The sequence below is a fragment of the Dendrobates tinctorius genome, unplaced genomic scaffold (genome assembly GCF_039654945.1).
Source record: "Dendrobates tinctorius isolate UK_male_01 unplaced genomic scaffold, ASM3965494v1 ptg000020l, whole genome shotgun sequence".
NCBI lineage: Eukaryota > Metazoa > Chordata > Amphibia > Anura > Dendrobatidae > Dendrobates > Dendrobates tinctorius.
In genome coordinates this window covers 50,104,091-50,127,725 of record NW_027361688.1, presented here as the reverse complement: position 1 = coordinate 50,127,725, position 23,635 = coordinate 50,104,091, and positions in this window count along the sequence as shown.

Below are 23,635 nucleotides of genomic sequence, written 5' to 3'. Positions count from 1 at the left end.
AAAGTCACAAACAGGGAAAAACATCACTTAGCTTTGCTCTGTTGCTATTGCTCCCAGCAACAGAGTACAACACCAAAGTTCAGCTTCACCCCTGAAGCTCGACACCTGAATTCAGCTTCCGCCTAACGCAATTACACCAGAGCTCCCCTGAGCTGCCTGGAACTCCTCTCTGTAGTTCCTTCCTTCACCAGACTTGGTTGGAAATGAGCAATATCACCAAAAGTGAGTGAGACCACCAGCAACTCCTTTATAGGTAGGAGCCAGGGAATCACACCTATTTCATAATCACGTGCAATAACACTAGCGGCCACCGGGGGGCAACTCAACTAAAGTAACCAGAGTGCAATGACCCTAACGGCCACCGAGGGCAAAACTAGAACTAAAACAATGACAGTGTAATGACCCTAATGGCCACCGGGGGCAAAACTAACTTTAAGCAAACAGCTAAAAGGAAAAAAAGTTACTTGTGCAAAATCTGTCATCAATCAACTTGGTTCATAAGAAGTTTAATACAGCCCAGCATGGTATAATACAGCCCAACATGGTATATAGCCCCCCAGAGTGGTATAATATAGCCCAGCATGGTATATAGCACCCCAGAATGGAATAATACAGCCCAGTATGGTATATAGCCCCCCCAGAAAGGTATAATACAGCCCAGCATGTTATATAGCCCCCCCAGAATGGAATAATACAGCCCAGCATGGTATAATACAGCCCAATATGGTATATAGCCCCCCAGAATGGTATAGTACAGCCCAGTATGGTATAATACAGCCCAGCATGGTATAATACAGCCCAACATGGTATATAGCCCCCCAGAATAGTATAATACAGTCCAGCATGGTATACAGCACCCCAGAATGGAATTATACAGCCCAGTATGGTATATAACCCCCCCAGAATGGTTTAATACAGCCCAGCTTGGTATAAAGCCCCCCAAAATGGTATAACACAGCCCAGCATGGTATAATACAGCCCAGCATGGCATATAGCCCCCCTAGAATGGTATAATACAGCCCAGCACAGTATAATACAGCCCAGCATGGTAAATGGCCCCCCTAGAATGGTATAATACAGCCCAGCATGGTATAATGCAGCACAGCATGGCATAATACAGCCCAACATGGTATATAGCCCCCCAGAATAGTATAATACAGTCCAGCATGGTATACAGCACCCCAGAATGGAATTATACAGCCCAGTATGGTATATAACCCCCCCAGAATGGTTTAATACAGCCCAGCTTGGTATAAAGCCCCCCAAAATGGTATAACACAGCCCAGCATGGTATAATACAGCCCAGCATGGTATATAGCCCCCCCAGAATGGTATAATACAGCACAGCACGGTATAATACAGCCCAGCATGGTATATAGCCCCCCCAGAATGGTATAATACAGCCCAGCAAGGTATAATATAGCCCAGCATGGTAAATAGCCCCCCCAGAATGGTATACTACAGCCCAGCATGTTATAATACAGCCCAGCATGGTATATACGCCCCCAGAATGGTATAATACAGCACAGCATGGTATATTACAGCCCAGCATGGTATATAGCCCCCCAGAATGGTATAATACAAGCCAGCAAGGTGTAATACTGCCGAGCAGGGTATATAGCCCCCCAAGAATGGTATAATACAGCCTAGCATGGTATAATACAGCCCAGCATGGTATATAGCCCCCCAGAATGGTATAATACAGCACAGCACGGTATAATATAGCCCAGCATGGTATATAGCCCCCCAGAATGGTATAATACAGCCCAGCATGGTATATAGCCCCCTCAGAATGGAATTATATGGCCCAGCATTGTATATAGCCTCCCCATTATGGTATGATACAGTCCAGCATGGTATATAGCCCCCCAGAGTGACCCCACAGTCCAGTACTCACACTGATTTAAAAAAAAAAAAATCACTCCTCACTTTCTCCTCGTGCCCGCGCTGCTGGCTGCTCCTGTCTCCTCCTGCTCTGTCTGGCACACAGTGAGAGCGCGATGACGTCATCGCGCCCCCGCTGTGTCAGAGGCAGAGTGGTGAATTATGGGAGAGGGAGCGTCAGCTGACGCTCTCTCCTCCATCACTACCTCCTTCAGTGCGGCAGCGGCGGCGGGAGTCGGCACTGGGGGCAGGCGGTCCCGTGCCTCACAGGGGCTCCATAGCGGCTGTGTGATGTGCCGCTGGCTGGGGTCCCCTGGAGGAGTGAGGGCCCTAGGAAGCTGCCTGGTCTGCCTGCCCATAACATCGGCCCTGGGTAGGGGATACTCGCTAGGCAGCCGACAAATCACGTCCGGCACAGGTTTCTTAACATAACTCAGTCCATTCGGTTTATTATGCAGCAGAAACCAAAGCAACAGCAACAGAAAGTTCATATAAACAGCATAGCATCCATGACAGAGCTTGACTCTGTTTATCTTGTGGTCACACAGGTTGTGCAATGTCCAGCACACAGGTTCTCTAGCCTCACAGTTATATCCCCTCTCCGGGTTACCTTCTCATAGCTACTTCTCAGTCCTGAAGTTCATTCCCCCTTCTGGGAACTCTCAGACATATGCAGCCATTATCCACAGCCTCTCCACGTGCTGTCAGGAAGGCAGCCACGTCAGCCAGACAAGACCTTCCATATGGACCAAGAGGGTCCAAGCATTCACTCATGTGACCTACCCTGGCCACCTTATATGGTCCGCAGCCACGCCCACCGGATCACATGACTATGACCTCATCACAGGTCCTTCAATCATTCAATAACATATACTTTATTATGGCATTCTAAACACCTGCCCCTAGGTGGGTTTGTAGGTGATTGATCCCACCCGTCTCACCAATCACCTGAAGGTTTCTCCCTAATACATTGGCACGAAAGATCAGCTCTGCTGATCAGCACATAATCAAGCCTTCATCCCAAAGCCACCCACCTTGGGATACATAATGAACTTTTAGCACCCTGCTCCTGTTACCACTCTGGACATGGCTATCCGTCCATCTTGGGACACCCACACAGCGCCCCCTAGCGGACACAGTGGTAACTACACCACACCATGAATAAAAAAAGAACCTAGACATGTTTGGTGTGTGAGAACTCGTAATGAGCTGTAGAGTCATAACAGGAGGTCAGTTCTAGTATTTTGCAAACACGAGTGATTGCGAGCCCTTCGGGCGCGCACTGGGATTACGAACCACGCAATGGGGTGTAACCATGCAACCATGTAACCATGCAACAGACTGACCTCGCAATGGGGTGTAACCACACACCAGACTGGGGTATGTGCAGACTAACAGCAAACATAAATACCTGGTATACCTCTCTTGCCACTCCTACCTTGTGTATGAAAAAGCTCTGTCATTAATATTGTTTGGGTAGAGCTATTCGATAGCGCTATCCATGAAGAAAGTGCACGGGTAGAGCTATCCCATAGAACTATTCCTAAAGGAAATGAACAGGTAGAGCTATCCGATAGCGCTATCCCCCAATGTTCCTCAGTGTAAGCTATTTTACATGGTTGAGCGCACTTGGGAACTGCCCCCAAGGCCCTGCCCATGCCCAATGTTTGGTCCGTAGACCGCGGCTAGGAGTTAGTCCCGCTTTTGTGTGCAAAAGTTTTGGGCTTTTACAATTGTTAAAAATCTTAATAAAAGACTTCTTTGTACACACAGTTACTGCGTCCTCATCTGGGCCCAAATTGATTACTTCATCACCGGCATCAGGTATAGGGATCATGGTGCTTTTGAGGATATCTCTCTTTTCCACCATGGGTGCGTGAGGACGGAGTGACATCAGTCACAGTTTTTGTTTTGGCCTCATGCTTTCCTATAATGTAGAATATTGAAATTAGGTTAAAATCCCACCAAAGACATTTGCAAGGAGTTTGTGTGGGTTACCTACGGATTCCTCCCACACTCCAAAGACATAGTGATGAGGAATTTTGATTGTAAGCCCCAATGGGGAAAGTGATATCAATGGAAGTAAAGTTGTGGAATTTATGGTGCTACATACAGTGGGGAAAATAAGCATTTGACACACTGCCAATTTTGCCAGTTTACCCACCTACAAAGAATGGAGAGGTCTGTAATTTTTAATGTAGGCACACTTCAACTTTGAAAGACAGAATCTTAAAAAAAATCCAGAAAATCACATTGTATGATTTTTACAAAACTAATTTGCATTTTATTGCATGAAATAAGTATTTGAAACATTTGAAAAACAGAACTTAATATTTGGTACAGAAAACTTTGTTTGCAATTACAGAGGTCATATGTAGTAGTTCTTTCCCAAGTTTGCACACACCGCAGCAAGGATTGTTTCTCCCTCCTCCATACAGATCTGTCAGTTTTCGGGGCTGTCGCTGTGCAACATTGAGTTTGAGCTATTGTCGTACCACAAGGGTGCCAAGCTCCGCTGTTAGGCAGGTATACAGGAAAGGGTATTAAACAGGGGCTATCCAGGATTATCTATTTACCTCTTCAATTTGTCGCATTTCAGCATTTTAAGTGTGTGTCTTGTATGTTGTTAGTCCTTTTATAAATGGTTAATAAAGGTTTCTATTTTATATAATGGGGTCTTCATATGTGAGCTGATTCCTGAACTTTCTCAGAATCATCCTTACCACATGAGGCAAGATCACGTACAGAGCCCCAGACCGAGGAAGATTGACAGTCATCTTGTTTATCCTCCATTTTCTAATAATTGTGCCAACAGCTGTTGCCTTCTCACCAATTGCCTATTGTGCTGTAGCCTATCCCAGCCTTGTACAGGTCTACAATTTTGTCCCTGATGTCCTTTAGACTTCATTTTGGTCTTGGCCATGGTGGAGAGTTTGGAGTGTGATTGAGTGTGTGGATAGGTGTCTTTTATACAGGTAACGAGTTCAAACAGGAGCAGTTAGCACAAGTAATGAGCGTAGAGTAGGAGGGCTTCTTAAAGAAAAGCTAACAGGTCTGCGAGAGCAAGAATTCTTTCTGGTTAGTAGGTGATCAACCACTTATTTCATGCAATAAAATGCAAATCAATTATGTAAAAATCATAAAATAAATCCAGAAAACCACATTGTAAGTTGAAGTGTACCTACAATAAAAATTACAGACATCTCCATTCTTTGTAGGTGGTAAAAGTTGCAAAATTGTCATTGTATCAAATACCGTATATACTCACATATAAGCCGAGATTTTCAGCCCATTTCTTGGGGCTGAAAGTCCCCCTTTCGCCTTATACGCAAGTCATATACGCCAGGAAGTCGGTGGGGGAGAGGGAGCAGGTGTGTCACATCATACTGACTCCCCTTGGCGAGTCTCTGCAGCCCTCTGCTTGTCCCACGGTCTCAGGCGCCTGCCTTCAGCGGTCATGTGGTACCGTTCATTAAAGACATGAATATGCACATGAACGGGGCTGCAGAGACCGCGCCAGGAGGGGTAAGTATATGCGATATTCACCTGACCCCGTTCCCACGCTGCTCGCCGCTGCCTGCGGCGTCCTCTGTCAGTGTCGTTCAGGCAGCAGAGGGCGGGGTGACGTAGTTAATGTGCTCCGTGCCCATTGCTGCCTGAACGTCATTGACAGACATGGCAGACAGCGGCGAGTAGCATGAGAACGGGGACAGGTGAATATCACTGGTGCCGAGTCCTGAGCCAGCAGCAGCACACCCCCCATCATATTTACACATTCAGTATATTGAGCGTATTATGGAAAGTCCATGGTTAATTACTGGTGTAAACTGTTCTGTGGCCCCGGGTCGTGTCCGGTTGAAGGTGGGTGCCATCTCTTGGACCGCCATAGACTCTACATGTCATTTATAGACATGGAGTCACTTCCTGACCTTTTTGGGAAATCCGCTGATTCTGTTTTTCTGCAGGCACGATATTAGATGTGTCCTCATCTTCTGACGCTGGAAATTAGCTGTGGGTTCACCGTCATCTGCCATAAGCTCGTAGGCAAAAGCTATAGCATATAAGCCACAGTCATAGTCATTGTTCTGCTGATCCACATCGATAAACCTCAGATGTTTCAGGGGATTGTCGACCACTTCACTGTACATGTTGGTAATCTGCTGACTGATGGATGGAGACGGATTCTTTTCTCTGACGCTGTCAGCTACAAAGATTTGGCCATTTTTATAGCAGGTTGTCAGCCAGTGCTCCCTGTCCTCATCATAGTGGATTTGTACAGCATTCTTCAGTACGCTGTACCCTGGTACCATAAGAGCGCAGGGGGGCTGCAGGCCATCAAAACCCTTAAACTGACTCTGCAGCAGGTCCTGGGCCATGATGATGATCTCGTCAACCAGGTAGCCTTCCTCCCCTTTGCTCTGAAGGATGGTTAAGATCTCTGGAGGCAGGTTGTTCTCTTGGTTCCCGATATCGGGCATCTCCACTTGTGGGGTAGCTGTCTCCGGGATTACTTCTCGAAGTAGATCAGTAACGTTTTCTGTAGCCACTGTCTTGGCTGGTGGCAGCATCTCAGGCTTACTATTAGAGGAGATGGCCACATCCTTATCTGTTTCAATATCGATGACAACATAATCTGCACCCGGAGAAGAAATGTTGGTGTTCTCAAGGTCATCTGTCTTTTTGACCATTGGTCCATCCTCATTTTTTCCTGTTAAAGAGATCAAAGAAATTATAATTTTTTAAAATAAAATATTCTCCATATTTCTTATGGATTGTTACATCTACTGCTCCTTTACTTCACAACTGCCCACTGTAGATAAACGTTGGCGCTTGCTGGGCTCTATGCAGCGCCGAAGTTTGTCATGACATGGTTGGTGATCTTGTAGCGCTTACGACCCCCAGAGTCCTGCAAGCACTGCGATTCCAGTGCAGAGCGATAGCTCTGACAGGTGTTATCATTCCCATGACGCACCTGAAGGGTTGTTAAACGTTTTGAATTTGGTTTTGAGCACTTTGAGGGGTACAGTTTTTAGAATGGTGTCACTTTTGGGTATTTTCTGTATTAAACGTTCCTCAAAGTAACTTCAAATGTGATGTGGTCGCTAAAAAATTGTTTTTGTAAATTTAGTTGTAAAAATGAGAAATCGCTGATCAACTTTTAACCCTTTTAACTTCTTAAGAGAAAAACAATTGTGTATCAAAAATTGTGTTGATGATAAATAGATATGTGGGAAATATTATTTATTAACTATTTTGTGTGACAACACTGGTTTAAAGACTTAAAAATAAAAAATTTAAAAATTGCAAAATTTTCAGAATTTTCGTCACATTTCCGATATTTTCAGACATAAACACAAGTTATATTGAACAAATTTTACCACTATAATAAAGTACAATATGTTGCGAAAAAACTGTCTCAGAATCAGTGTGATCCTTTGTAGCATTCAAGACCTATAACCACATAAAGGGACACTGGTCAGAATTGGCCTGGTCATGAGGGCGAAAAAAGGCTCTGGCACGAAAGGTTTAAGAGACAATTTTTAAAAGGCTGTTCTTCTATTGCCGCATATACTCATGTATAAGCCAATTTTTTCAGCAGAATTGTCCCAGAAAGTTGGCGGGAGAGGGCGAGCGGTGGAACAGCTGTCACAGAGGCACAAGCCAGTGGCTGTGGCTAATGCCTGTGCCACTGCTAAAGAGAAATGAATATTTAATTCTCTTATAGCGCGCACAGTGACAGCTGCAGCCGCGAGGGCACGCTGAAGGAGGGTGAGTAGGATGGGTTTTTTTTATAATAGGAAGCATGCATACAAGGGTGGGAGGGGGGTAGCCACGTTTACCAGGACAGCGATGAGGTAGCCACGCTTACCAGGACAGGCCAGGGGAGCCACGCATACTGGGACAGGGATGAGGGGACAATCCATACCAGGCTTATATGTGGCGCCCCTGAGGCTCGGTCGCCACAGAGGTACTGCACCTTCTCCTAAGGTGTAGTGCCCACCATCCAGGTAATGTGGGAACTCCTTTCCACGCTCCAACACTCGCACCCCACACAACAGGGTAGTTCTGCACAACCACATTGCGGCTCAGTGCTTAGAGAGTAGCAGAGCACCTCTGGTGGTTCCCTGCATGGACAACTGGATGTGCTGGGAGGCGGGTGGAGTTGAGATATATAAAAGAGTGGGATTAGGGGTTCAGTCTGATAGAAAGTCAGTGAGGAAGGAAGCCACTCGGGAGGAGTGGGGATCCCTGGAAGAAGGGATGGAGGAAGGAGTGCTGCAGCTGCCTCAGTGATCTGAGCCAGCTGGCACGGGAAAGGAACAGAAGGAGAAAGATGTAGAACTGCAACCTAAGCTTCCATAAGAGAGAGAAGGATCAGTACGGAACGAAGGAGTAGGAGAACAGAGAGGAGACGTGGGTTGGAAGAGGAACCCTGCCTATAGGTTCTCAGCGCAAGGCCGGGGCCCGGTTCCCCGAGGTTGTATGGACACTTATGGTTCTGCAGCAGACACCGGTGGAGTAGTTGGCTCTCAATGCACTACTTCCAACTAAGACTTGGGGCACAACAGCAATTGAATAGAGAGCCAGGTCTCCGGAGAAGGGAGTACCCGAGAGACGCTACAGCTGTTTCCCATACGAGTAGAATTGTAAGGAACATCTGACAGGAGGAACTCCAGAGTATCAGGGTACTGGAGATCTTCACACCTTAAGGCGCAATAGAGTAGTCGTTCAGGAAAGGTACATGTTGGCGGAGTCTTGGAGAGGAGCTTCCCATCTGGCCTGGAGGTTGGCTGAGTCTCTGACCCGGAGGACACGGCCCGGAGGCAGGCACCCTTGTGCACCGCAGACTGTGAGTAAAGCTTTGGAACTGCAAGCCTCGGTGTCCTCCATTCATTCTCGTGCCAACCCGCTCAGCACCACTACATCTGGGTATCATCCTTTACACTGCCTGCGCCTTTCCACAACCCTTACAACTACACTGCCCTGGGACATCAGCCCTGTCTGTGGAGGGCTATACCATCACTGTTGCATCCTACCCACTGTCCCAGAGGATCTGTCTGCAGCGTCGACTTAACACCTCCCTTGCCGAGCATCAAAGGTGGCGTCACAAACTATTCCATTCCATTAACTACATCTACATTCCGCCATTGACTTGGGCGCCCAGGGCCACTGTCCGGGTCACCACTGCTATGACACATCCCCCTGAGACTGGCCCGGTACCGAGTACCCCACAGCCCTGGGAGGGCGACCATATACTTGAGTCAATAAGCTTACTCAGTTTTCCGTGGCAAACATAGCTGCATCGGCTTATACTTGGGTCGGCTTATACTCAAGTATGTATGATAATTACATACCAAATGTCCCCAGAGTAAGTCTATTACCAAGTTATAAAAAAGCAAAAAAAAACTACAGTATTTTACGGATTATAAGACCACGTTTTTCCCCCAAATTTTGGGGGAAAATGGGGGTGCGTCTTATAATGCGTATATACCTTACCGATACCGTTGCTGGCCACAGGCTGGGATGAGCAGGTGCCCAGCAGTGCTGCGGGTGCCTGACGGTGTTGCGCAGGGATTTCCCATTCCGATGTGAGGGTCTCTGTTGCTATGGGGGCCTCTGCTGAGATTTTGTGAAAGCCAGATTCCCCGACAATTCCATGGCTTCCTGTGCGGTGTACTCCGGGAAAATGGCTGCCGGGTGGGCGGCACATGCGCAGATGGAGATCTCGGCACCAAGATCTCGGGAGATGAGATCTCAGCCCTGAAATCTCATCTTCCGAGATCTTGGTGCAGATATCTCCATCTGCGCATGTGCCTCCCTCCTCGTCAACCATCTTCCCGGAGTCCAACGCACAGGAAACCATGTAACTGCCAGGGGCTCTGGCCTTTCACAAAATGTCGGCAGAGGCCCCCGCAGCACGGAGTCCCCCACAGCACGTAGCACCCCACAGCATCTGCAGCAAGAACCTCCCCATAGCACAGAGCACCAGGCAGCACGGAGCACCCCACAGCACAGAATCCCTGCCTCATCCCAGCCTGCGGCCTGCAGCATCACCCCACTCCTGTCTCCTCCAGCAGCGACCCTGGGACCCCACTTCACCGCAGCCAACACTCCCAGTAAGGAATAAGACACATGGATTATAAGAAGCACCACCATTTTATTAAAAAAATGTTTTTCCTTTTTTTCTGCTCGAAATTTGGGGTGCGTCTTATAATCCGGAGCGTCTTATAATCCAAAAAATACGGTATTTGCATATAGATTTTATAGGCTTGTCCAGGGTTAGAAAAATATAATTGGTTTGTTTGAAACACAAGACCACCCCTGTCTACAGGTTGTGCCTGTAATTGCACATCAGCTCCAGTGAAGGGAATGGTATAGAGCTGCAATACCATGAACAAGCTGAAGATTTTGATGGCACAGATTTTTTTTTTTTAAGAAGAAGGCAACCCTGCTTTTCTTATCTTGGAGAACTGCTTTAGTGTCAGATTGGTTTGGCTGTACTTACCACCAAAAAGTTTAGTACGAGTCTCTCTAACTCCATCAGTAGATTGTTGAGATTCATCATTTCTCCTGGGTTTATCCTTTTCCAGATGTCTTTAAAATAGTAAAATAAAAGGTATATTGTGAATTACAAAGTAACATATCTTTATTCTGCAGAATGAAATATAGACTCATATGTTTCATCATTCATTTTGTCTTTTACATTTTGTAGAAACATTGGCAATAAGTAAAATTTTGGTATTTATCAACAATTTTTCATGTACATGAAATTTCAATATGTGTGGATCGCACTGGATTGTAAGGTAATATGAAGATTAGACATGAGTGGATTTATTTGAGTGGAATTGAATTCTGCTCATACAAAACTCAGAATGTTGGAGAACAAAGATTTTTTTGTAATTCACTCCACGCGAATAAAGCAAAGTGGAAGCTAGCTGCAGCCGCCAGCTTGCGGAAGAGTAGAGGGCTGGTAGAAAGTTGAGCTCACTTCTCTGACCGACTTCTGCTGCTTTATTCTCGATGGCCAGTTTTCCACACTACCATCATGCCGCACCTCTGGCCAAGAGTTCCCTTTGGGCTGAAACTTTGGCTACAAGCAGTCCCCGAAAGGTCTCTGCCCATGCAAGTCCCAACCAAGAGTCAACACTGGGCCAGAGTTGTGGGCAGAGATCAGTGGTCGGGCTTCCGGAGAGGGGCTTGGTGATATATGAACTTTATTTTCTCCTTACATCATCCAGTTATTGTGATCTGGGACTGGGGAGACCCCAGAGCATAATAGGAAACAATCAATTTGTGAAGAATAATTGTGCTGTGAATTAAATCTCTCTAAGCAAAGTCTGCATGATTTGGCAGAATTTTGTCAGAGCCTCTCATCTGTAATAAAGATGTCTTTTTTTACAGACTCCCATGCACAATATAAATTATCCTTTACAATACTTACCTACGTATGGTGTTACAGAAGACACCAATGAATGTTCCAAAGAGGAATATGGTGATGGTGAAAACTACAAAACATATGATGACTTTATTCGAAGGGATCTTTGACGTATCAATACCATCTTCTAAAAAAACTGAAAAAGAAGAAACAATATATATATTATATACTGTATACATCCAATAACTTGTCTGTAATTCACTATGCCATTATTATCGAAGCAGTTCTATAAAGGGAATCTGTCACCAGGCTTTTGCCATCTTATCGGAGAGAACTATAATGTATAAGCATAGACCTTTACTATAGCGATGTGTCAATTACTGGACTGTTTTAATAGAATCACTGTTTTACCAGCAATTGATTATCACATCAGGACAACTGGTCTTGTGCCTCCTAGTCCAGCCAGGCCTCCAGCAATATGCAATGCAAACACAAAGCTATGGCGGGGTTATACACAGCTCAAAAACTGAGCTCTGCTCAATCTGTAGCAGAGAAAACTGTGACTATTCTATATTCTATTGGACTGTAGGACCCGACAAGACTATTAAAAATATGGGACTTTAGTTTTGCTAAATAATGTCTCAGGGATGATGTCATATTAATATATGATGGATATAATGGACAATATAGAGATCTATCTAGTGGCTTAGGTAGAGGCTGATGTGTTATGGTAAAAATTTTTGACCTGGGCCCCCACCTGCATATTTGTCAGATGTATGGTCCTTTGTAGCATTCCAGATCCTCTGAGGACATACTTGTTTGCCCTCTCATGTAAAATGTCCCCATCCTGTAATAAAGTTCCCATTTCAGACCCTTCATGTAATAATATCACCCGTCCTGGCCCCTTCCTGTAATAATGTCCCCCATCCTAACCCATTCCTGTAAAAAAATTCAGTAATAATATCCACCATCTTGATATAATGTCTTTATCCTTGGCCCCTTTCTGGTATAATGTTTATCTTTCCTGGTATAATGTCCTCCATCCTGAACCTCTTCCTGGTATAATGTCCTCCATCCTGGGCCCTTTCCTGGTATAATGTCTCCTTTTCCTGTTTTAATGTACTCCATCCTGGGCCTCTTCCTGGTATAATGCCCTCCATCTCCATCTTGGGCCCTTTCCTGGTATAATGTCCTCCATCCTGGACCTCTTACAGATATAATGTCCTCCATCCTGGGCCCTTTCCTGATATAATGTCTCCCTTTCCTGATATAATGTGCTCAATCCTTTGCCTCTTCCTGGTATAATGTCCTCCATCCTGGGCCCTTTCCTGGTATAATGTCCCCCATCCTGGTCCACTTGCATTAATATATGCCCTCCATCCTGGTATAATGCTTCCCATTCTGGGCTCCTTCCAGTAATATATGTCCCCCATCCCGGTATATTTTTCTAGTAATAATTAACCTGCTCTGCTGTTCTTCTCTAACATAAGTAAAAAAGAAATGAAATGATTCTGTTCACATTCCCCCACTCCTACTACTTGCAACATCTTCTTCCATAGCCGGAGCAAAAGCCGGCAGTTGACTGCAGCACGTAAGCGACGGGAAGCGCATGACGTCACTCCCATGCGCCACTCTGCGAATATTTGTGTCTGGAGGTCCCACCCACCCGGGCCTGGTCTCACTCACTGTGACCTCGATCGTTGTGCCCCTGCATCTATCCTTCTATATCCAGGCATGTAAATATATCAATAGGGCCTGTGTGTCTAGAGGAAGAAAGTTTAAAAGACATCTGGAGGCTTTTCCATAAATAGATGATATTACTAGATCTCTGCGCTAGATTACTGGAGAGCAGGGATTGATCCGGGAGTGTCCTCTAACTGCAGGATTTATTAGGATGGAACATTGGCTGCAGAATATAGGGTTTACTTCAGATTATTACTAACAGATAACCTATCCACGTAACTATGTGACTTACATCCACAATCCTTAGGTCCTTCGCACTGTTCCGTGCGGAGAAGACATTTGTCCTGTCCGTTTAAGCAGCCTCTGGTGCTATAGACCACCCTGGTACCAATGCCTGAAAAAATGAGACATCAATTAGTTGTAGGAAAACACTGTAGGAACTCTTATCAATGTATCAGTGCAATTGTCGGTAGTCTTCTAGTGGAGGAGAACATCAGATGTCTACAGCTTCTAACATATATCGCTTTTTTCGGACCATAAGACGCACTTTTTTCCCAAAATTTTTTTGGGGAAAATGGGGGTGCGCCTTATGGTCGCAATATACTTACAAATCCTGCTTCGGCGGTTCCGTAGTGGCGGTCCCAATGCAGCCTCCCTGTGCTCTGTGGTGTGGTGGGGTCGGGGCTCTGTAATGTGTCTGCAGCGGGGCTCTGTGCTGCATGGGAGGCTCCGCCGGCTTTTCATTAAAGTCTGAAAGCACCCCGCAACTCAGTTGCTGCAGCGCGGTGGCCTCCAGAAAGATGGCCACCGGGAGCGTCGCATACTCAAATTCAAATCACGGCAATGAGATCTCGTCCCAAGATCTCGTCTCCCGAGATCTTGGGACAAGATCTTGGGACAAGAACTCGTTGCGGAGATCTGAAACTGAGCAGCGGCCATCTTTCCGGAGGCCCCTGGTGGCCATCTGTCCGGAGGCCTCCGCATCACAGCAACGTAGCTACGGGGGGCTTTCGGGATTTAGCGAAATGCAGGCAGAGCCCTCCACGCAGCACAGAGCCCCGCTGCAGCCACATTACAGAGCCCCGACACCAACGCACCACAGAGCTCAGGGAGGCTGCATTGGGACCACCGCCACGGGACCGCCGCAACAAGATTTGTAAGTATATTGTAACCAAAGCACAGCCACCCCACAGAACACAGCCACCCCACAGAACACAGCCACCGCACGGACACAGCCACCCCACAGAACACAGCTACCCCACAGAACACAACCACCCCACAGAGCACAGCCACCCTATGGACACAGACACCCCACAGAATACAGCCACCCCACGGACACAGCTACCCCACAGAACACAGCCACCCCACAGAGCACAGCCACCCTATGGACACAGACACCCCACAGAATACAGCCACCCCACGGACACAGCCACCCCACAGAACACAGCCACCCCACAGAACACAGCCACCCCACAGAGCACAGCCACCCCACGGACACAGCCACCCCACAGAGCACAGCCACCCCACAGAATTCGGACTGTAAGACGGACCCCCATTTGACACATTATTTTTTCCCCCTATTTACCACCCCAAAATTTAGAGTGCGTCTTATGGTCCGGTGCATTTTATAGTCCAAAAAATACGGTACATTATTCACTGCACCTAATTTACTTATCCAGACCTAGGACCATTTCTTATGAGTAACTCTAGGACAGCTCAGATCACAATTATTGGAAAGCCCAGCATGTTGGACAAATTAGTCCCCGTTAGTTATAAAACTGTATAATTTTCCCAGTGGTAAAGATGGAATCACACGACTGAAGATCACAGACACAAGTGACTCCATTATTCCTTACAGGAAGATCTACATTTACTCTTACAATTAGTGTGAGAGCCTAGAATAGGGAATACAGGATGGGAGAGGGTAACTCATGAAGACTCCTCCATGAAATGTATCATGTGACCTATTAACAATCTCAGCCACTCAATAAAAGCTATATAAGTGCGAATATTCGGTGTCTCTAATGAAGCGGAATCTGACACCCATCATATTACGCTGGGTCCTATTAGTGAATGTCAGTAGGTTCTGGTGCCAGATGCAAAATGTTGTATGTGAAGGTGATATCTTAATTGTGAGTTACTTACCGCATGTTTTGGAGCACGGACCAAAGATCAAGTGATCAGTGTTGCCTAGAAAATAAAAGAAGACATTAAAGATGATCTCTGCTGACAAAATGAGAGGTGACATATATTTCCTTTACCTCCCTTCTGTTACATGTACAAGTTATTGTATCCAGCCCGCAGTATTACACCTCTATGTCTTATCTATATATTAATTGACTAAATGCTTGTATCAGTCCCTGGCCGTGTATTTAGCATTAGATCCTTCATGACCTTTGACGTACATGTAAGTCAAAGGTCGTGTCCTTGTCTTTAATGCCGTTCGCACGTTGAGCCTATCCACTCAACGTTGAGTTTATCCACTGCTATGTATAGCACAATCATCCAGACAATTGCAGCTTCAACTTCCTAAAGAGTACTACTGAGTACAGCAAAAATACAGTAAAGAGTGTAAAAAGTAAATTAAAAATTAAACGCTTAAAAAAAATTCAAAATACACCTTTGTAATCGCTGCATTTGTAAAAGTTCGATCTATCAAAATCTAAACTAAATTTATCTGATCAGTAAACAGCATAACGAGAAAAAATAATCGAAATCGCCAGAATAAAAGGCGATCAAAAAAACATAGTATCTACCCCAAAATAGTATCAGTAAGAATATCAACTCAGGGAGCAAAAAGTAAGCCTTCACCCAGCCTAATGAGGGTTACCCCATAATATGTGAATATTTGGAAAAGTACTTACCGGCTCGGATCGTATGCTTGGGCCAGGAATTATGGCGCTGGATGTTGATAGGCGCGCCTTCCACAGATGCTAATAGCAAAATCACGATTAGAAGAAATCGAAAGAGCATTTTAGCTTGGAGAAATATCGCTGAATGTGTAACACTCAGTGAGTCTTTTCAGACAAAGCCTCTTCCTGCAGCGTCACTCCGTATAACCACACATTCCGTGATGTCACAATGGAGATCTCATTGTGACATCACGAGGAGCGGAACACAGTGATGTCACAATGGGTCAGATAACTGCAACTACTCAACATGGAGCAGCTCCATCAATCTATCTATGATTAATATAATATTAATGCATAAGGACCAAGCCGCAATAGAGGATATTATGAATGTATGGGGGCGACACAGAGAGACATTATTCATGGGTTGGGCCACAGGGAGACATTACTATTACTAGGCCACATAGGGTGGCAATATTAACTCATGATGAACACATAGGTGGACAGTTTTACCAGATGAGTGCCACATTTGGGCCAATATTAATGTATTAATAGGGGGACATCATTACTATATGGGGGCCAGGAAAGGGACAATATTACTGTATATGGGTCACATAGGAGAAAATGATTAATATTAGGGGCACATAGAGGGACAATATTAATTTATGGGGGCCATATGGGAGGACATTGTTATTAAGTGGGGTACACATGATGAGATTTTTAATGTATGAGGGCCACAATTTGGAATGTTACTACTATATTGGGGGTCATAAAGAGGAATTCCACATCTGGATGAAGGCATAATAGTTGGACATTACTACTGTATGGGTGCCATGATGGGGCAATTCTACTGTACATTATTTGGGCAAACAGGGGACCTAGTTAAAACTGAATGGGGACACAGAGGAGCATCATTACTCTATTGTATTTTATTTTGGAGGATACTGTTACCATATAAAAAAGGGAGGTACTATTTTTGTAGAATTGGAGGAAAAGTGGCAATGGTGACCAGGAAGCAATAATCCATAGATGTCTGTGTGCTAGGGTTGCGGATCGGACTAAATATAAAATATAATAAAGTGCGATCGCAACCCGGAGTCCACCGTGCAGAGATGACAAACTGCTGCTCGGTAATGGCGGACTCCAACTGAAAACCTGCGAAGAGACCGCAGACCCGGTGTGCACAGGAGCGAGCTCTGTTACAGCACAGAGCTGCAGAAAGAGACGCCGAAGCCTGTTACTTCATAGGCTACGGCTAAACTTACCTCTACTGCAGCGCCAGGGATTAACTATAGAGAAATGCTCTTCCCTGTTAGCAAACAGAGAGCGCAGCCAACAGTCGTGTTACCGCACTGCTTGTGTACAGCGCCGTCCTGGTGGATGCCACTAACCAGCTGAAGCTTAGCGCTGGAAAGCGCAATAACTGCGCACGGCACCGCTGAAATGGACACTGTGGCGTATGCGGTACAGAGGTGTTTAGTGCAGAGGACACTCTCTGGCTGAGCGTGTAATAGGTGCCGGGAGCACTGCGGCGCTATGCAGTGTCACCGCTTGGCGCGGACTCAAGACCCTAAACCGTATATATCAAAGGGAAGGGGTTACTTAATGAGTCATTCAGTGGTTCACAAGCCTCCACGATCACACACAACACTATTCATAACTGTCTACACTAGCGCATGGCCGAGAGGTTCCCCCTGTGCAGTAGGGGAAACTTGATGCCTAACATTACCACCCCCTCCTAGAGCCACCTCGCTAAGCTTGAAGGCTGCAATGAGTAGAGGAGCACAAATATTCTCCACAGGCTCCTAGGTCCTATCCTCTGGGCCATGAGCTTTCCAGTCCACTAGATAATATTTTTTGCCCTGTACCACCTTACACCCCACGATGGCCATCGCCTCGTACTCCTCCGAGGACAAGCTTGATGTCCCGGTAGATGACTCCGAAAACCGGGACATGTGAACAGGCTTATGGAGGGACACATGGAAAGTGTCAGTTATAACCAGGTGGGGAGGAAGGGCCAGATGGTAAACCATAGGATTATCCTTCTCCAGGACCTTGAAGGGACCTAAAAAGCGAGGCGCCAACTTAGTGGACTCAACCTGCAGCCTGATGTTACGAGCGGAGAGCCACACCAAGTCGCCGGGAACAAAGGTGGCAGCGGGGAGCCGGTGTTTATTAGCGCAGGACCTCATTCTCTCCTTGGAGGCCCGGATGGCATCCTGAGTGCAGTTCCAAACGTCACGTGCCTCCACCGCCCAGTCTGCCACCCTAGAGTCGGTGGACAACACGGGCATGGGCACAGTAACGCGCGGATGCTGCCCATAATTAAGGAGGAATGGGGTCTGACCGGTGGTGCTGGCCACAGCGTTGTTTAAAGTGAACTCCGCCCATGGCAGCAAGGATGCCCAGTCATCCTGCCTGACCGAAACAAAACGTCACAGATATGTGACCAGGGTCTGGTTGGCCCTCTCTAAAGTACCTGTTAGGCAGCGGATTTTTGTCGCTGCACAGCGAGAATCCCGAGCCTTACTTCCGGCGGTCTCCCATTCCTCTCCAGCCGCAGAGGAGCTTGCTCAGCAAACTCGTCGGTCCCGGAGCTCCGCCCAGACCAGCTCCGTGAGTTTGGTTGCTGCTGCTACCTCTGGAACAGCTATGGCAATGCATTCTGCTCAGCAGCGAGATTCTCCAGGGACTAAGTCCTCATGTCGGGCCACTGAGCATGCCCGTGGTGTGATCTCCCATTGGAGATCGAAGGTCACATGCTCAGGTCCTGCTCGTGTTCGGATTGGCCCATCCGAGAAACCAGGAAGGTCCCGGACGCTCGTGGCTATAAAAGGTTCGCATGGCCGCCCGGCCATGTGCTAGGATAGCCAGTATTTTCAGACTATAAGGAGTGAGTGATGGATGCACATATGAATGTCTCTGGTGACTGACTCATTATGAAACCCCTACCCTTGGTACGCATGTGTTGTGCAGCCTAGCCTGCTAGCGCCCAGGCTTAGGTGTATGTAGGACAGTGTTGAGTCAGATATTAGTCACTATCAGTGACTCGGCACACCTCAGAGCAAGTGCTCTGCACTCCTTAGCCAGCGTCTATAGCGGCGTTCGTGGCAGCGACGCCGCGCGCTCAGTGGCCTAGAAGGACTCTAACCCCGTGCCTTGGGGTGGAGTTCTGTGGCTATTTGCTGTGAGCTCTGTGGCCGGGCTCTATGAGCTAATCAAGCTCAATGCTGAGCAGGATACAGAGCTCTCTCCAGAACCGACACGTAAACTGAGTACCCCGGTTGCTGGCAATCTTGTCCGGCATACCGTGCAGGTGGAAAACGTGCTTAATGAACAGCGCTACCAGACCCCGTACAGAAGGTAACCGAGAGAGTGGTATCAGGTGCTCCGTCTTGGAGAAATGGTCGGTGACAACCCAAATGACGGTGCTTCCCCTGGACCACAAAGTCCATACCGACCATCTCCCAGGGCCTGTTTGCTACTGGCAGGGGGTAAAGTAGTCCAGCAGGCCACAGCCAAGGAGAGTTATTCTGGGCACAAGAGAAGCACCACGATGACACCACAGAGCACAAAAGAGCACCGGCGTGGACGTTCTTCTCCCTGGAGAGAAAATGTAGGGTAAAGTGAAACCGGGAGAAGAACAAGTACCATCTGGCCTGGCGAGAGTTCATCCACTGGGCCGTTTGCAAATATACCAAGTTCTTGTGGTCGATGAACACCTGGAAAGGGTGGCGAGCCCCCTCCAGGAGGTGTCTCCACTCAGAAAAGGCCAACTTCATCGCTAGCAACTCCCTGTCCCTGATGGAATAATTCCTCTCTGCCGGGGTGAAGGTCTTGGAGAAAAATAAGCATGGCTGCTTCCGACCTTGCGTATCCTTCTGAAAAAAGACCGCTATAGCACCGACGGAAGAGGCATCCACCTCCAGTATGCTATGAAGGGCTTATTTACATTGGGGTAATGTAGAATGGGAGCACTAGCAAAATGGGACTTAATGGAGGAGAAGGCCTCGGAGACCTGCACCGACCACAACTTGGGATTTGCACCCTTCTTGGTGAGGGCTACCAAGGGGGCTACCAAAGTCAAGAAGTGGGAGATGAATTGGCGATAGTAATTTATGAACCCCATAAAGTGCTGCACCACTTTGAAAGAATGGAGTTCGTGCCAATCCATCACTGCCTGTAGCTTGGCAGGATCCATGGCCAAACCCTGGGCGGAGATGATATAGCCCAGGAAAGGTAAGGACTCCTGCTCAAACACACACTTCTCCAACTTGGCATAGAGGGAGTTTGCCCGCAGGAGGTCAAAAACTTTGCAAACATCTCTCTGGTTGGAGTCAATATCTGGAGAGCAGATGAGGAGATCATCCAGATAGACGACTACCGAGGTGGAAAGCATATCCCGGAAGATATCTGTAATGATCCATGCGGGATCATGTCAGATAAGAGCTCTGGTGGTAACCTTTTTTTTCCTCTCTCTAAGCTTTGTGCTTAGAGATAGTTTTGCCCCTGGTGGCCAGTATGGTCATTGCACTGGTGTGCTTAGAGATAGCTTTTCCCCGGAGGCCAGTATGGTCATTGCACTGGTGTTTTTAGCGATAGTTTTGCCCCCGGTGGTGTTTAGTGTAATTGCACGGGAATCACTAACAGGTGTGTTTACTCAATAAAGGTGTGTAAGTTGTGCTCACGTTGGTGATATTGTTGGGCTTTTCCAACCATGCTGGGTGAAGGAAGGAGCTGAGGAGAGTCCAGGACAGCTCAGTCAGAGTCCTGGAGTGCCATCTATGGGGTCAGACAGGAGTTCGTGTAAAGCATGGTGAAGTGGCAGGTATGGTGTCAGTGAAGAATTCTTACAAAGCTTGGTGGAGTGGCAGCTATGGTGTAGAGCTGCACTCAGTTGCTGGACTCTGTTACTGGAAGCTGCACTCAGGTGCTGGACTCCATTGCTGGACAGCTGCACCCAGGTGTTGGACATGGTGGGAGGAAGATGCACTCAGGTGTTGGACTCTGTTGCCTCGAGCAAGTGCATCAGAGCAAAGCTAAGTGTTTCTCTGTTTGTCACTTTTCCTCATGTCGGTGTTAGTATTGCCTGCACCACCCAGCTCCCTAGTAAGGATTAGGTGTAAGGTGTGCTAGGGTGACAGGTATCCTGATCGGTGACAGGTGAGGAGCCTGTATAGGGAACGTTAGGAGTAGAGTTGAGCGAAACGGGTCGAAAAAATTCAAAAGTCGCCGACTTTTGGCAAAGTCGGGTTTCATGAAACGAAACCCGACCCTAGGATGAGGTCGGCCACGAGGTCGGCGACTTACGTGCCAAAGTCGCGTTTCAAAAGTTTGTTTTGCGCTCTTTTTCAGCCAATCAGGATCCACGGACACTGTGGGCAACGTGATGACCTAGGCACGGGTCACCACCATCTTTCAGAAGGGCATGCAAGTGATTGGCTTGCTTTGGTGGGCGTCACAGGGGGTATAAAAGGGCGTGCACGCCGACCGCCATCTTACTTCTGCCGATCTTAGTATAGGGAGAGGTTGCTGCTGATTCTGTAGGGAGAGCGTTAGGCAGCGAAGAAGACAAAAAAACTGCTTCTGCTGCTAGCGATTTGGCCTGCACAACACACAAGTCACTGTGTGTGCAGTGCAAGGGGAGGCTATATAGTGGTGTATCAGTGGTGTTGGTTGTTGGGCTGCCTTTTAAGGCTTCCTGACACGCTGGCATTGCTGTTTACCCACTGCTCCGCAAACTGCTTTTTTAAAAGCAATCCAATCTCCCTTATCCTCTAGTCACTTTTGTCACAGCTGTGCCATCGAGCCTGTCACATAGCGCTCAGATATCAGTGGGCCTCACACAATCCACAAGTGTCCAGTGTCCAAAAGTGTGCGCAGAGATTCAAAATCTCCATTATCCTCTCGTCACTTTTGTCACAGGCAGCTGTGCCATCGAGCCTGTCACATAGCGCTCAGATATCAGTGGGCCTCACACAATCCACAAGTGTCCAGTGTCCAAAAGTGTGCGCAGAGATTCAAAATCTCCATTATCCTCTCGTCACTTTTGTCACAGGCAGCTGTGCCATCGAGCCTGTCACATAGCGCTCAGATATCAGTGGGCCTCACACAATCCACAAGTGTCCAGTGTCCAAAAGTGTGCGCAGAGATTCAAAATCTCCATTATCCTCTCGTCACTTTTGTCACAGGCAGCTGTGCCATCGAGCCTGTCACATAGCGCTCAGATATCAGTGGGCCTCACACAATCCACAAGTGTCCAGTGTCCAAAAGTGTGCGCAGAGATTCAAAATCTCCATTATCCTCTCGTCACTTTTGTCACAGGCAGCTGTGCCATCGAGCCTGTCACATAGCGCTCAGATATCAGTGGGCCTCACACAATCCACAAGTGTCCAGTGTCCAAAAGTGTGCGCAGAGATTCAAAATCTCCCTTATCCTCTCGTCACTTTGGTCACAGCTGTGCCATCGAGCCTGTCACATAGCGCTCAGATATCAGTGGGCCTCACACAATCCAAAAGTGTCCACTGTCCACAAGTGTGTGCAGAAATTCTAAATCTCCCCTGTCCTATAGACACCTTGTACCTTGTTTTACATTACTATATAGTTTGTTGGATTTTGTCTACATTTCTACCAAAAATGAGGAAGGCTGGTGGAAGAGGCCGTGGAATTGGGCGGGGGTTGGCAGCTGGTAATGTTGGTGTTGGTGGTGGATCTGATGGTAGTGGCAAGAGCAAAATAGGACCGAATGCAGGAGGTGCTGACCCTGCGTCATCGTCTGGCTACATAAGGCCTCGAACGCTTAGTTTTCTAGGAGTTGGCAAACCGCTTTTAAAGCCAGAGCATCAGGAAAAAGTTTTGTCTTACATTGCTGACTCAGCCTCCAGCTCTATCGCCTCCTCTTCTTCAGTTGTGAAAAGTAAAAGCACTGAGTCGTCATTGGAGGCTCATGTTCATGAACCACACCTTTCCTTGTGACCTTCACCCCAACCAAGATTGAAGGATGACGCAGGCCATACTACTGATTACTCCATGGAGCTGTTTTCACATACCATGCCTGGATTATCAAGTGAAATGGTGAATTACCCAGGCCAAGATGAATCTGACATGGAGTGCACTGATGCACAGCCGCTGATGGATGATTCTGCTGGTACATTCACTCAGAGCACTACATTGTCCTCGCAGTGTACAGAGCCAGATTCTGACCCTGATGAGACTCAGGTGCCCCTTCCCGCACACTATACCACCATACACGGTGACACAGAGGAAGGTGCACATGACATAGAAGAGGAGGTGATGGATGACCCAGTTGTTGACCCAGATTGGCATCCATTGGGGGAAGAGGGTGCTGCTTCCAATAGCTCAGATGAGGAGCATCCACAGCAGACATCGACATCGCAACAGCTGTTATCTGGCAGGCCCGGAGCACTCCAAAGACAGGTTCCAAACATCAAAAGAGTTGCTGGACAGCTTGTCCAGAGGGTCAAAAGATCACAGCGTGCTAGGCCGCAAAATGTCTGCCAAAGTAGGAAGAGTGCAGTGTGGCACTTTTTTGAACAAAATCCTCATGATCAGGCCAAGGTTATCTGTAAGAAGTGCGCAAAGACCTTTAGCCGAGGGAAAAATCTGAAAAATTTGAATACCAGTTGCATGCTTAGACATTTAACCAGCATGCACTTGCAAGCGTGGACACAACACCAAACCTCAAGTGCCACATGTGCAACTGATCACAACGAAGGTAGTCAGCAACGCTACATTGTTTCCCCCACTGTAAGCCCACCGGTTAGCACAGCAGCAAATGTTGAGGTGTCATTGCAAGACCACAGCAGTCAGGGAATCCCACTGT